This window comes from Aedes aegypti, chromosome 3 (assembly GCF_002204515.2).
Source record: "Aedes aegypti strain LVP_AGWG chromosome 3, AaegL5.0 Primary Assembly, whole genome shotgun sequence".
Taxonomy (NCBI): domain Eukaryota; kingdom Metazoa; phylum Arthropoda; class Insecta; order Diptera; family Culicidae; genus Aedes; species Aedes aegypti.
This window is the reverse complement of record NC_035109.1, coordinates 37,103,212-37,118,003: the sequence shown is the minus strand read 5'-3', so window position 1 is coordinate 37,118,003 and position 14,792 is coordinate 37,103,212. Positions and strand designations below refer to the sequence as shown.

At 37.1% G+C, this 14,792-nt stretch overlaps 1 protein-coding gene across 6 annotated transcripts in view; it reads left to right on the top strand.

The window, feature by feature from the left end:
* The window catches only part of LOC5572215 (high affinity cGMP-specific 3',5'-cyclic phosphodiesterase 9A), a 781,628-nt gene that overhangs the window by 578,594 nt on the left and 188,242 nt on the right, over positions 1 to 14,792 (top strand). Inside the window, exon 1 of one of the 6 annotated variants that reach the window (XM_021853025.1) lies at positions 9,367 to 9,486. The exons of the other annotated variants lie outside the window; for them this stretch is intronic. The gene's annotated coding sequence lies outside the window, so the exon portion shown is untranslated. Of the gene's footprint in view, positions 1 to 9,366; positions 9,487 to 14,792 lie in introns of those variants that run through there. 6 annotated transcript variants of the gene reach the window in all.

Here is a 14,792-nt window from a genome sequence, read left to right as displayed (position 1 = left end):
ATCATTAAATACAACCTATGCAGCATTTTTGCATGGAACTTTGAAAAAGACACTGACACGTAAATGCTTCCAGTGGACGATTTACCCTTTGAAGGAAGCACAACACTAGACAACGAACAAGTGTGCAACGCCCAGTGGCACAATCGAAATACTTTCCTGACGAAAAATTTTTCTGGCGAAGGCGGGAACCGAACTCACACTCCTTGACGCGATGCGACTAAATGCTAGGTTGCACTAACCGCACGGCCACGAAGCTCACCTTAAATTATATTGACCGTCAATTTCAGTTTGGTTACGGGATATTATGATTTCATACAGTGCCTCCAAGATCTGCCTTAAAAAGGTTCCACCAGCATTCCTTTCAAGAATAACTACAAAATCTCTATAGGCATCCCAAAAAATAGTCCCGGAGTATTCCAATGAGAAATCCGAAAATAATTCCCCAAGAGTTTGTCTTTAAATTTCTGTACTGCTTTCTTTATGATTTGCATTGGTGTAGCTAGGATTTTTATCTGGAGGGGGCAAATTCTTGTCTAAAAACTCTCAAATAGCTCGAATGTTTCTTTATATTTCGACGATTTCAATTCTAGTTTCTTAAAATATATAATTCGTTAAGTGGGATTCCTAAACGAAATTGAGAGGGGATGCATAAACCAATTTCTAAAAATATACGCAGAAAAATTCTCGAAGGTGCCATCTTAGACAAATGCTTGAAGAAATACCACTAAACTGCCCAGAATGTTCTTTGATAGAGTTCGTGAAATAATTCAAGAAGTTTTAAGTTGTGTTTCGAAAAAGTTATTTCATCATTTCTTAATTCTTCATTATTGTATGTGTCTTTAAAGAAACTTTTAGCAAAATTTAAGGACTGTGACGCCTTAAATTGGAATATTCAAAGGCCGGTATCATTTTTCTTAATTTTATTTCCACCCTTTAAATGTTGTTGAAGTTTGAGAATATGGCGCTGGCCACGTCCTTACCGTCATCGAGGAAGGGAAGGAATGTTTGTGTGACGTCCATTGCTACTAGAGACCGAGATTACCTCTGTATCTTCATGGTTTTCACCGGATGGAATTTTGTTAGTGGGATGGTTCAAAAGCTACCTGATCATGATTCTGCTTGATTAGTGATGCGTTTCATGGAACCTTCAATTTAAATAGTTATCTATCATTGCGTCAACATTTTCAATGTCGAAATCCATCCATAGTTTGTTTAACGATTAAATAAAATTTATTTTTCTATGATACAAATTTGTGTTATAACAAGCATGAAAAGAGCTCACCATTTGGTAATCCATCCTTGACCGAAGTTACAATCTTACAATCTCGACATCAACACGCAATAGCTGGAATATAAAATCACTCCGACGACGCGAGAAAACGAATAATTAAGCTTGGGCTTTCGCACAGCACTGCCCAGCAAAATGTAGAGCCGAGAAAAAAAAAACTTCTACTTCGGCAAAGCAGAAAAAACAACCCACTTGCTTGGATTGTATGAAGCGCATTCAGTCTAGAATTATTCCAATCACAACATTATAGCCGTCACTTCGTTGTAAGGAAATCCTAGTTTTTCTTGTACAGCAGGTTTGGCGATGACCAATCACGCGACAAACGGAAGGCCTAAAACTACTCTTCAAATCCTCAATTACTCTAAACACTAAAAAAAATCATCATTCGTGCTTCAATTTGGTTGGCCAATTTGAAGTTTGGATGATGCTAAGCATTAAACAAAATTCAAGAAGTGAAAAAGGTTTTCGGTTAACAAATGGGGTTCGCAATATAAAACTATTAAATTCATTGTAACGTTGTTGTCCGGAGATTTTGAATTTCTTCGCTGAAAATTTGGTCGGTGTGATTTGTTTGTTGATTAACCGGATTATGATTGGAGCTACGGCTGTTGAAGTCCGAGGAAGGGAGGAAGTGATACAGCTTCTGCTTGAATGGATAGTTTCAGGACTGAATCTTGGAAATTGTACCCGGTTATTTGAAAAAAGAAGATTCAACTCACCGGTTGGCAATGCATCCTCGACTGAACAAAAATATCTTTTCGTACTCACACAATGAAACTACTTGCTTGGGCTTTTTGATGCGTACTCTTGTTTGAAGGACCACTCAAAAAAAAGTCTTCTAAAACTCTTACAGAGATTTTGTGAATTTTCAAGATTCTTTCTGGAATCCTTCAAGAATTTTACCAGGAGTACTAAAGTTTGAATTTATGTTGAAGAATTATATTCAAAACATGTTGAACTGATTTGTCCAAGGGTTGATTCTTGGATTTCTGTAGAAAGTACTCTAATATTATATCAAACAATCCCTACGAAAATAAAGCAGAAACTTTTGTTTGATAGCACAATTTATCGTGCCAATGTCATGTTTATTTAATTTACAAACAAACTTTGGATGATTCGTCACTACACGTGTCGACATTATCCTTTATTTTTCACATAATTTCAAAATACACGTACCTTTCTTTTTATCACTACTAGAAGTAAGTATTGAATAGTGCAACATTACAAAATTTTACGTACTTTTTTAATCTTCTACCAATATCTTTTCAACACGAGACAAAAATGTACAACTTTTTTATGTAAAGGTCGTATTTTTCCTCCTTACCTTCCTCACAAATCAACACCCTTCCCGTGGTAATTGTGGAGATGCAGAGGTATTCTCGGTCTTCTGACGCAACATTCTCTATACGCTCCTTTCCTTTTCCATCTCAACTGTTTGTAAAGACTTGGCCGGCAGTGTCACTGATCAAAAATTTGAGAATATCTTAAGCGTGTACTTTGAGGATAATCGGAAAGTTCCATCCCTCATTCATTTGACGCAATTTTCACCAGCTCTGATCAAACATGAAGTACAGTGATCCCTCCATGAGTCGATGTTCCTTGACTCAATATCGACTCATGGAACCATACTGGAAACAAAATTTCATGGCTACTATGATGGTCCCTTCAAACAGCTTTCCAAAGGAATGCTGTTCCATGACTCGATATTTCCATGAGTCGATGGTCCCTTCAATATCGACTCATGGAGGTTTCACTGTAGCAACCATTGACATGTACAGTCAGTCTATGCTAGACTAACTTTTTGTCCATAAAACTATCCAGGAAGCATTTCTTTTTCTTCTTCTTATTCGTCTTCTTCTTCTTCTTCTTCTTCTTCTTCTTCATATTCTTATTTTTATTCTCCGTTTTCTTCTCCTTCTTCTTCTTCTTAGCATTACGTCCTCACTGGGACAGGGCCTGCTTCTCAGGTTAGTGTTCTTATGAGCACTTCCACAGTTATTAACTGAGAGCTTTCTTTGCCAAAGTTGCCATTTTCACATTCATATATCGTGTGGTAGTTACGATTTACTTCATGACCAATCGATTAGGTTTTCAGCTCAAATGGATGTTCAGTTCTCCGTGCTCTTGAAAATTTGAGGTTTGGCTTCGATTCATCTTCACCTTAAATTGGCTTGAAAATTGCACAACATGGCTTAAAATTGCGTGAAATGACATAAAATGGCTCAAAATGGCGTAAAACGATTCTAAATTGTTTGAGAATGGTTTAAAATTGCATAAAATGACTAAAAATGGCTTATATTGGCTTAAAATGCTTCAAATGGCTTAACATTGGCTTTAAAATGGCTTACGATGGCTTAAAACGACTATGAACGGCTTGAAACGTCTTCAAACTACTTACATTAGCGCAAAATGGGTTGTAATGGCCTCAATTGGCCAATCATATCCTTAAATTGATTAAAATGGCTTCAAAATCCAAATCCAAAATATGGAATGAATTAAAGCGGCTTAAAATGGTTTGAAACGACATGGAAAACTTAAAAACGGTATTGAATGGCTTGAGATGGTTCAAAATGATTCAAAGTGGCTAAAAATGACTGAAAATGACTAATACAATGGCTTAAAATTGCATAAAATGATTTGAAATGGCGTAAAACGGCTGAAAATTTTTTGAGCATAGTTCAAACGGCTTGAAATGCCTTGAAATAGCACGAAATTGCATGAAATGACAAAGAATAGCTCAAAATGGCGTAAAATGGTTAAAAATTGTTTGAGAAACAGCTTAAAATGGCGCATAATGGCTTATAATTTCATGAAATGACTTTAAATGGCTTATATTGGAAAAAAATGGTTTGAAATGGCTTAAAACTGGCTAAAAAACGGCTTGTAATGGTTCAAAATGGCTCAAAGTGGCTAAAAAGGACCACGAATGGTTTTAATATGGCTTAAATAGCTAAAACAAATAACTTTATTTTTTTTAAAGCTTAAAATGGCATAAAATTAGATAAAACGGCGTAATATTGCTTGAGAATGCCATAAACCGGCTTAAAATGGCACACAATGGCCTTAAGTAAGCAATTTCTAGCCATTTTGAGTCATATTACGTCATTTAAATTGGATAAAATAACCTAAACTGGCTTATATTGGCATAAAATAGATTGATAAAAATTACTTTAAAATGGCTTAAAAATGGTTAAAAATTATTTATAATGGCGTAAAACGGCTAAAACTTGCTTGTTAATGACTTAAAACGACATAGAATAGCACAAAATGGCTTGTAATTGCATGAAATGCTCTTAAATGGCTTATATAGACAAAGCGTTGATTTTTTCATGAACTGTTTGTATCTAACAGTTTTAGAACTTTCAAGTGTTCACATTTTTGCTAAAACCACCAAAGCGCTATCTCGATTATTTTTCAAGTTTTGGATGACGGATTTCACGCCAACTCGACAAAGGGATTGGCAGTACCCCTTCAGAATTCAATGAAACTTTCTGGGTGTGAAGACTATGTGAAACTAAGATACTGAGTAGTGTGTGGTCTTCCGATTCCATGGCATGCTCCTGCTGGGCGAACGACAAAATCAAAACCAATTGTTTTCGGTCCGCGTGGCGTGAGTGCGAAGAAAGATTCGCGTTTCTTAGTTAGTATGTATGCTTCAAATAAAGCTGAAAATTGTGGCTGCTCAATCAAGGATGAAGGATCAATTGGTGAGCTCGTTTCATGCTTTTTTTAAATCTATAAAATATGTATGACCGCACATTTAATCGTTACAACGGTGGGACATAAATATGATTATTCAACAAACTATGAATGGTTCGTCACTGTAAGTGTCGGCATAAACTCTAATTTATTTTTTTATATATAGAATCCCTTGGAGCCTATTTGGAAATTTTCCATGTCAATTGAATATATTATCACGCAGAAAATTCTTGCATGATTGACATAACTTTTCCGATAGTTGCTTTAACATGCCAGGATACAATTGTTACAAGCATATTTTCGGTGCTTCTAAACTGACAGTATGGTTTGCCTAATTGCTTATGTTTTTGTTTCTGTCTCCCATCATATTAATATTTCAATTATATTATTGTTGGATCAGCTTTCCGCACATTATTACCTGGAAACGTTACAAACTGTACCGCAAAAAACCACTTAATACCAACAAGCAATGTTGAAGTAGATAATAAGTTAATGCGTTCTCACTCTCAAGATAGTGGTTTAAATTCCTGCTACCATATTTATTTACATTTTGTCGCATTTTTACAATGTCGATAAAGAAGATTCGTACCGGTTTTGACAACACAACATCAACAATAATACCATTGTCATGATTGTATATTAATATTGAGTCAATCATATCTATAGTTGATTCAATTATTTTGTGTAGTTGAACCAATCATACCAAATAGTTAAACCAAGCATAGATATTGTTGAATCAATTTTAATGTATGGTTCACTGAAATCCAATGTCAAATATGATTGATCTACCAGCAATTATGATTGACTGGACAGTTCTTTTTTCTCCGAGATATTCCTAAGCATGTTAACAAATAATCGTTTATCATGGTCAAATCGCTTATCAAAGTGAATCCTATGACCCAACGATCCTCCCCATTAACAACCATCCCTCCCAGTAACCTTTGTGGAGATGCAGAGGAAAACACGGTCTCCAAATAGCAAAAGTTACACGCTAACATTCCTTCTCTGAATCCCACCTGACTGCAAGGACGTGGCCAGCGCCGTTATTGACCATGTATAAATAGAGGCACTGAATTATGTACACTGAAGAAGATTATGGCCAATCCCAGCAAAACTTCTAGTTGATTTTTTGTGCATCTTCACTGACTTTGGTCAATCACGGAATAGCAACCATTGATATGTGTAGTCAGTCTAAGCTAAGCTAAGCTAAGTGAAGACTAAGTGAAACTAAGACACTTTACATACTTTGTTTTTTTTTCAAAATCGATCTAGACTAACATTTGGAAAGGGTCAAAGTTTTTTTTTACTTTTTTTATAAACCCGTACAACTCGAAAACGATAAGACCTACAAAAAAGTGTTTTAATTAATGTTACTGTTAATTGAAAAAATAAAAACACATTTTCTGCACTGAAAAAAATATGATTCAAAACTTTAAAGTCGATTTAAAAAAACGGTCACTTCAGATTTTGATCATCTTTAAGCAAAAAGTTTCATAATTAAATTTACTACAAGTCGTCCATGCATTGCAAATTGGGCATGTTTTAAAGAAAAAAGTTTTTCTGAAACGTCAGGAAATTTCACGACAGTCCCCCATACAACACTTTTTTGTAGGTCGGGTTTATAAAAAAAAGTTAAAAAAAAACTTTGACCCTTTTCAAATGTTAGTCTAGATCGATTTTTAAAAAACATAATATGCAAAGTATCTTAGTTTCACATACTTTTGACATCCAGAAAGTTTCATTGAATTCTGAAGGGGTGCTGCCAATCGTGGTCGAACAATGCCAACTTTTTTCGTAAAATGAGCAAACAAATCATGTTCTACTATTTTTTTGTATATTTAATGCTGAAATTCAGAGTTTGAATTCTGAGAAAATTGAGATTTTCTCTCACTCTCACATTTTATTATATTGGGGGGATTACAGTGCAGGATAAAACCTATCTAAACAAGCTCTAAACCTGGGGGCAAAAGTGTGCTATTAGATGTTCGGGGATTGTTCATCATGCCGGTATAGTAAAACCCCTACCCCCAATGGCAAATAAGCGAGATAATGGGTTTTATCATCACTCTCTCTTTGGGGCTCTCCTTCGTTGCTGCCATTTATCAAGTCTGTTACAACTTGCGAAACATTGTCGATCATCGTATGCTTTGATCAATTGCCTGCTGAAATGAATAGTACTACAACTTTCAAAATTGACTGAAATATAACAAACTTTTGTAAACTTCTCTGATGGTCATATTTCATTGTTTGCAAATTTCACCTTTAAATCGCTTGCCCCACCTCTATATTTTAATATTGTGGTCCAATATTTAAGGTTTCTCCATTTACGTGATCTGAATTCATAACAGCACACAGGCTTCGTGGCCGTGCGGTTAGTGTTACCAAGCATTTAGCTGCATCGAGTCAAGGAAGTGGGTTGGATTCCCGCTTCAGTCCGAGAATCTTTTCGTCAGAAACGTTTTCCGATTGTGCCACTGGGCGTGGCATGCTAGTCCGTTGTCTAGTGTGGTGCTTCTTAAGAACTATTGAAAAATGAGCCACACCCTAATACCCATCCTTTGAATGTGCTACATCATCTTTGCGACCGTTGTTGAACATGTCATCAAATTAGAGAACATTTAAAACCCTGGTCCCACCCCAGGTTAGCAGCGTTTTCCATAAAGACAGCAATATCCTTTCACACAATAGCACACGGGTGAACGATTCCTTGGATTCATCTCCTTCTTCTTTGTTTTCGGGTGCTATGTCCTGATTGGAACAAGAACTTATTTCTCAGCTCTGTGTTCTATGTGTACAATCACAATGTTTAATCGAAAGATGTTTTGCTGTTTTTGTTTATTTATCGTGTGTTGAGCATGAATACAGGACTCGAACTCACCATCCTTTTCAAAGTTTAACTTAATAGCTGCCTATTTATCGCTACGGCTATTTGGATCCCATCCTCGTCATCATAGCACCGTTGCATCATCCATTGAATGCCGATAATTTGTAATTACGCGCGGACGTGCGTAAAATTAATTTCCAATCATCGCACCAGAAACTTTCAAAAGCACGCAATGTTCTCTGTTCTGGGCATCGCCAGTCAGTGGCAATTCAGTTCAGTTCAGCACCAAAAGCTTGTTTGGAACGGTCACGCCAATGGGCGGTCCAATTGTTTCCGCACCTCCGGCGCTAAACTATGGGGGATGGCCAGCTCATACACCGAATTGTTTCGAAGAAGTTTCGGGGGATCGAATTGGATTGGGGGGTGGAAGAGGGGGAGTGTTTGGTTGTTATCTGTGAAATTAATTACACCCGAGCAATAATTAAGGGGAATCTTCTTCTTCTTTCTGGCGTTACGTCCCCACTGGGACAGAGCCTGCTTCTCAGCTTAGTGTTATTATGAGCACTTCCACAGTTATTAACTGAGAGCTTACTGTGCCAATGACCGTTTTTGCATGCGTATATCGTGTGGCAGGTACAAAGATACTCTATGCCCTGAGAAGTCGAGAAAATTTCCAACCCGAAAAGATCCTCGACCGGTGGGATTCGAACCCACGACCCTCAGCTTGGTCTTGCTGAATAGCTGCGCGTTTACCGCTACGGCTATCTGGGCCCCGGGGAAGGGGAATGTGACCGATGAAAACTTATTACGTTCCATCGTTGCTTTTGATGCGTCCTCAAAGGATGCATTAGGATAAACGCTTTGCTTGGCTGTTTGATGACGAAATGGCTCTCATATATTTGTTGGTATATATAAATTATAATCGAAAACCCTAAGCTGAAGTTCTAAGCTGAAGCTCTAAGCTGAAGTTCTAAGCTGAGGCAAAAAATGCCAGTGCAAATGCTTAAACATATACTACAGCAAATGTTACAGCTTATGCTTAAGCTATTTTTATAACAAATGTTGAGACGAATGGTTCAGGAAACGGTAAGTCAATTGCTAAAGCGTATTCTAAAATATATGATACTGCAAATGCTAAAGCATATGCTAAATCATATGCATCAGCAAAACTGTGTTAAGGTCGTTATAATTTTCGTTCAAAACCTTCTTCTCCATGCATACTGAAAATCTATTCGGTAACTTTGGATCCTTCGACCACTCTATATCCATAGAGCATCATCAGTCACCGCGGAACACGTAAGAAGCCGGGTGCTCGCAAATAAATTCAGTCAGTGAAGACCGATAGAAACACCGATATAAATTACCAGTGAGCAGTGTTGCCAGCAGCAACCCATTAATGGCTCCTGAGACCACCCACCGCGGATATTTATGGTGCGCTTGAAGATGTTCGGTCTGAACGGCTGTCAGCCCAAACTGTACGCCATCAATTCCAGACTATTTTAATGCCGCCTCGAGGTGATTGATAAGCGAAAACGGCATCGTTGACCACCCCAGTTTGGGGGCGACTGGACAAATGTTCGACTGTTTGATTGATCAGTTTTGAATCGTCCGCGGTCCGGAAGAGATCTAGTGCGCGATTTGTTGGCGATCGGTTTTGTGCGATGAATTTCGAAAGGTACGACTCAATATCGCAATTTTCCCGCACACAGTTACCGGGGTTAATAATCGCGCAGTGAAAGCTATCGAGCCAATGGGCAATAATTTTATCTGGCTGGCGGTGGAAAATGTCATCCCCATGGGACGAACATAATTATCACCGTCATCGTGCAAATGAAATTAATGAATTGTTCGTCCGATATGCATCAATTTATTCACTTGCCGATTGGGTTATTAAATGGCGCGACTTGGAGCGCCGAGATTCAGTTGCGGGCGCTCGTAACTGGTTGTTGTTTTTAATTCTAGTGAGAATCTGAAAACTCATCTCGCTCTTCTCATACCACACAGTAAAAAAAAAATCAGTTCGGCAGCAAATATTGTTTAAATTACATTTCTCAAACGTATAAAACCTGATGGTGACATTTGACAATCGGGATCTAGCAATCTATAAAACCCTAACAAGCAGCTCCAGAAGTAAACAAAAACGGTGTAAAAGTTTATCCGGGACATGAACCCTGGTCTTCCAAGTGTTAGTCGCGTCGTTCAATGAGTTTCTTGACATTTTCAATTAACAAATTCGGTTATGTAATTTGTGTGGATTATGCTGTGAATTGGATGGAGTCAAATCCATTTGCGTCCGATTATTATAACCAAAAATTACGTCGGCCGATATGATGTTTTTTACTGTGTGCTAACAGCTTAAGGAGCAAAAGGTCGAAAGATGAAAAGTCGAAAACATAAATAAATTGGAAACAAAATTGAAATTAAATCTAGAATGAATCGAGATCATTGATGGATATAATACGTAGTTCTAGTGGGATTCCGTTTTGTCATGCTCCAATTTTGGCACCCCCCCCCCCCATTTTGGCAGCAAAATGGATCCGTTTTTGGCAACATTTTCTACCATTACTTTGTATTTCTTTTTTAGTATTATTGTGTCGTATGATTTTGTCAGTTGAAAAGCAACAATGCGATCCGGGGCTCATTTTTTGTCGATATTTCCTTTAATCGTACTAACTACTAGGTTTCCCGTACCCCCTTAGGGTAAATGCTTCCTTAATGGAGGTAGCTCCAATAGTGGAGGTAGCGTGTTTTGACATGTTTCGTATAAAAAATGATTAAGTGGTTCTATGTCGTTCGATGCAAAAATGATACAATCAATCGAATAATATTTCCAAAATTTAATTGTAAAACTGTTTGAAATAATTATTTTGCTTGAATTTTTTGCTCCTTTGCACCTATTCTAGTGCATCGGTACCCATAGTGGAGGGTCTCATAAGAACTAAAGGAACCACCCTTAAAACTTACCTCCACTAAAGGAACAGTGTTCCTATTATTGGTGCAAGGCTTTTTGCAGGGAAATTTAAAATGAATCGCGATTTTTATAAATTTAAATGATAGAAAGATTTGAAATCTCTCGGCTGATACGTTAAAATCACATATATCATGATTTTATCACCATGTTTTAGCAATTTTCGCTTAGGCGGCATCCACAAATAACGTAACGCTCTAGGGGGAGGGGAGAGTACGCTCAAACGTTACGACTCATTCAAAATTTTGAAATTTTTCATACAAAAAGCGTTACGGAGGAGGGGGAGGGGGTCAACAAATTCCAATTTTTGCGTTACGTAATAAATGGATGCTGCCTTAGCTGCACCATCATCAGTTACATTTGCCCTATTGAATTCAAAATGGTCGTATGTTTGCAACGTTTCATGAAGTCATTAATTTTGTAGAGTATCTCATCAAGGGTTCCAACATCTTTTCTCAGGCAAACACACTGCATGAGAAGCCCACTTGAGTCTGTCGGTAGGTTTGTTTTCTTCAGATTTGGAACAGCTCGTTGGAAAAAGCACTGGCACTAGGGCAACAAAAAGTCTATGAATCTTAGAGTTTTAATAATAAATTTGGTCTCGCCTTTTCAGTTGGTATATTTATGGAAAGATAATATGCCTTGCGTATGTAAGAGCGTGTCTCTTAGCTCTTTAAGGAACTTCATAGATAAAATAAGTGGCGTATGCCAAATAAATTCGTATTCAAGTAAATTTCAACATACAATCCATAACCTAGACAATAATTAGACAAATTGTTATTATTTTTTTTTTATTTCCGACACTTTACACCATTCATTCGTGTCGAAGATAAATTAATGACTTGCCAGCTTATTTTATATGCCTTTTAATAGCGAGCACAAATGCGAGCACAGCCTAAACTACACTTTTTTCTCAATAAGGTTAGTGATGCGTGTGATAAATACGATACAGTATGAGCTGAGCATGACGTTCGATTTTTCAAGATAAGATTCAATATTTTATACCAGTGGTGCTCAAGCTAGAGTATACTGCGTACCATATCAAGGTTTAAATGAATGATGCGGGCCCCTTATAAACATCGTTGAAAATATTCCAGCAAAAAAAGTATGTGGAACGTCTGTCACAATAAACATGATGGGTCTATAAATTTATAGCAATGTCCTACCCTACGGAAATCTGCTTCCAAGTGGACCTCCAAAGTCTGGGCATCATTTGGTTGATGTAACAACAAACAAAAGATAATTTTTGCATAAAAAATGGGTTCTGATTTTGGCAACTGAAAATTTTGACTTCAATAAAAGAGTCACACTGTACTTGAAAAGGGCTTTTGATATTTTGCATACAATTTATTTGAAAAAAATCTTGCTTCGAAACTATTGGTTCAGATAATATATTCTATGAAGGAGTTGCAGCTAACTATTGTAGCTACGTGAATAAAACTCACGTAACTTTCCAAAAGAACCTATGCTACAATAAAAGAGTCTATCCTTTAACGCTTCTACAATTATGGTTGGTGTTGTGACCCTTATGAGCATTGCATGATCCACCAACTAGCGATGGGCAAAAAGAGTCGGAGATGTTCAGAAAATTCGGATCACTCAAAAGAACGAGTGATTCGTGGCTCTTTTTTGGCGAGCGTCGGTTCATTTGATCAGTATGGATCCGACAAAAAGTGACCCGGAAAATGAACGAATCGATTATTTTCCCCTACTGTCTTTTGTTCGTTTCTCGGCTTTATTATAACGCTTGACACGTGCCTTACTTTGCGCGCCACGGCATACATGCAAATACAGTTTGATGGAGCTCCGCACCCTCAGCATACATAGCCAAACAACTAATTTGACCCGCTCACTTGCATACAATGTGCAGATGAAAGATTAGAGAAAAAGTACACACGTGAATGGCGAAGCACATTTTGCTTCTTCATTTTGGTTCGGGTAGGGGAAACCGGTAGTGTGTATCGTGAGCTTGAGAGCGAAAGATACGAAAGGTACGACGTATGTCGCGCAACAGAAGTGAACCGCCCTTTTTCCCGTTCGCTCTTCCTTTGCGAGCCGCTGAGCCACCGAAGCTTTCAAAAGATTCGGTTCACTAAAATTAACTGTTTTGCGCATCTCTACCACCAACTATATACCGTGATGCATCAAAATCCGGACGGGACCAATATCCGGACACTCAGATAATTATCATGTTTTTCACTGTTATTTAATTGAATATGATATGAATTGTATATCTGTCTGATAATATGAATTATAAGGTCTCATATTCCCTTTAAAATCAATCTAGTAATCCTTGTAATAAAACAGAAAATAAAAATGACAAGCTTGCCCCCTTCAGCAGTCGTTGTTCATCAGTTCTTTCACACTTATTTAGCAAAATCAGTACCTAACGTGTGAACATACTTTAAACATTGAAATAAAAGAAAATGTGTAATTTTATGTTGATATTGTGCTCTACTTTATACACAGCAGTAAAAAGCTTCAAGGATGTCATAAAAATTGCAAACTTGTGTTATTTTATGTGTATAAATAACTGTCCGGGAGATAGAAGCACTGTTTTCAATTCCGGACGAATAGTGAGTGCACTTAATATTGTTAATGAGAAACTGTGTTCAAACGTAAAATTCAGAAGAAAAATAAATACACATTACATAAAGTATAAATAGTGAACAGAAAGTGGAATGAAGTAAAATATCTGTGGTTTTTCCTCCAATAACGATAATGCAGTCAAAGTCACATTGCAAAACAGACTCAGGTAATTAATATCAAGTTTAACAAAGTAGTTTACGCTCTTTTTTATTTTATCGAGACAGAAATTACGAGGTATAGGATAAATATGTGTGAACTTGCAGGTTTTCGGTTAATATATACTACAAACTTCTTGTAAATGTGCTAATATTGCAAATGTCCGGATTTCGATTCCAGCGTGTCCGGTTATTGAGCCCATGATAGAACATCTGTCCGGATTTCAAAACACGACGAGCAATGTAAATTCAATGGTTTTGGTGAGTAAATCGTAATAAATACTACAAAATGTGTTACATTCATCAAACTTAGATCTCAACTGATTAGTTCCAAAGCAAAACTTTTTCAAAACTGATCTAGAACATGTAGTAAATTGTGTTTGAATATTGCGCTCGTCTTAAGCGTCCGGGTATTGATGCAGCACGGTACTGTGATAATTTAGCAATAGTAATAGTGTAGTAGTAGTCATGACCTAGATCGTAGATAATCCACGCACACTTTCTTACACGCTCAATAGAAAGTAAAACAATACCTTTTGTTCTGCACCCTACAAAAGACCATGCGCCCCCACGATTGGTCGCTTTTACCGATCGACCGTGTAGTAAGTGGCTCCATCCTATTAAGCACCCCGAACGCCATTACCCAGAATGGGTCATTACCACATATTTACATGATTCCAGATTTAAATTTATATGACGTCATGTTTACTTCGCCTAAATGAAATTTACATGACGTGTAATCTTCATTATTTTTAACTGTGTAGATTCGACTAAATTACTAAATTCGATTTTTCATCTACTTATAGGTATTCCACTAAACAGCTCAATGATTTATTATCATCAAGGTAAAAATGCTTTTTTTATACCTCCTAATATTTAAAAAAAAACAGTGAGTTTGGTCGAGATTCATTCCTACGTTGTGATTTCACAGTAAAACAGTAGAGCTTTTGGACTTACATCCTGCCATGGCAGTTATAGAGTTGCAACTGATTTATTTCTATTCAAGTGGTCAGAATACATACAAAAGGACATACGTATATGGTAATACAAGTAATATTCATGAATACAACACATTTGCGCGAACACAGTGAATGGTCAAAATTGTTTAATACTCATAAGCAACCGTTCTATTATCTCCCAACCTTCCAATCAGAATTAGTCGCAAAATGTTATGCATTCGGGGTAATGGCGTTCGGGGTAGTGACGTTCGAAGTAGTGTCATAGAGTCGTAGTAAGTATCACGATAGCCGTATTAAAGAAATAGTGTTA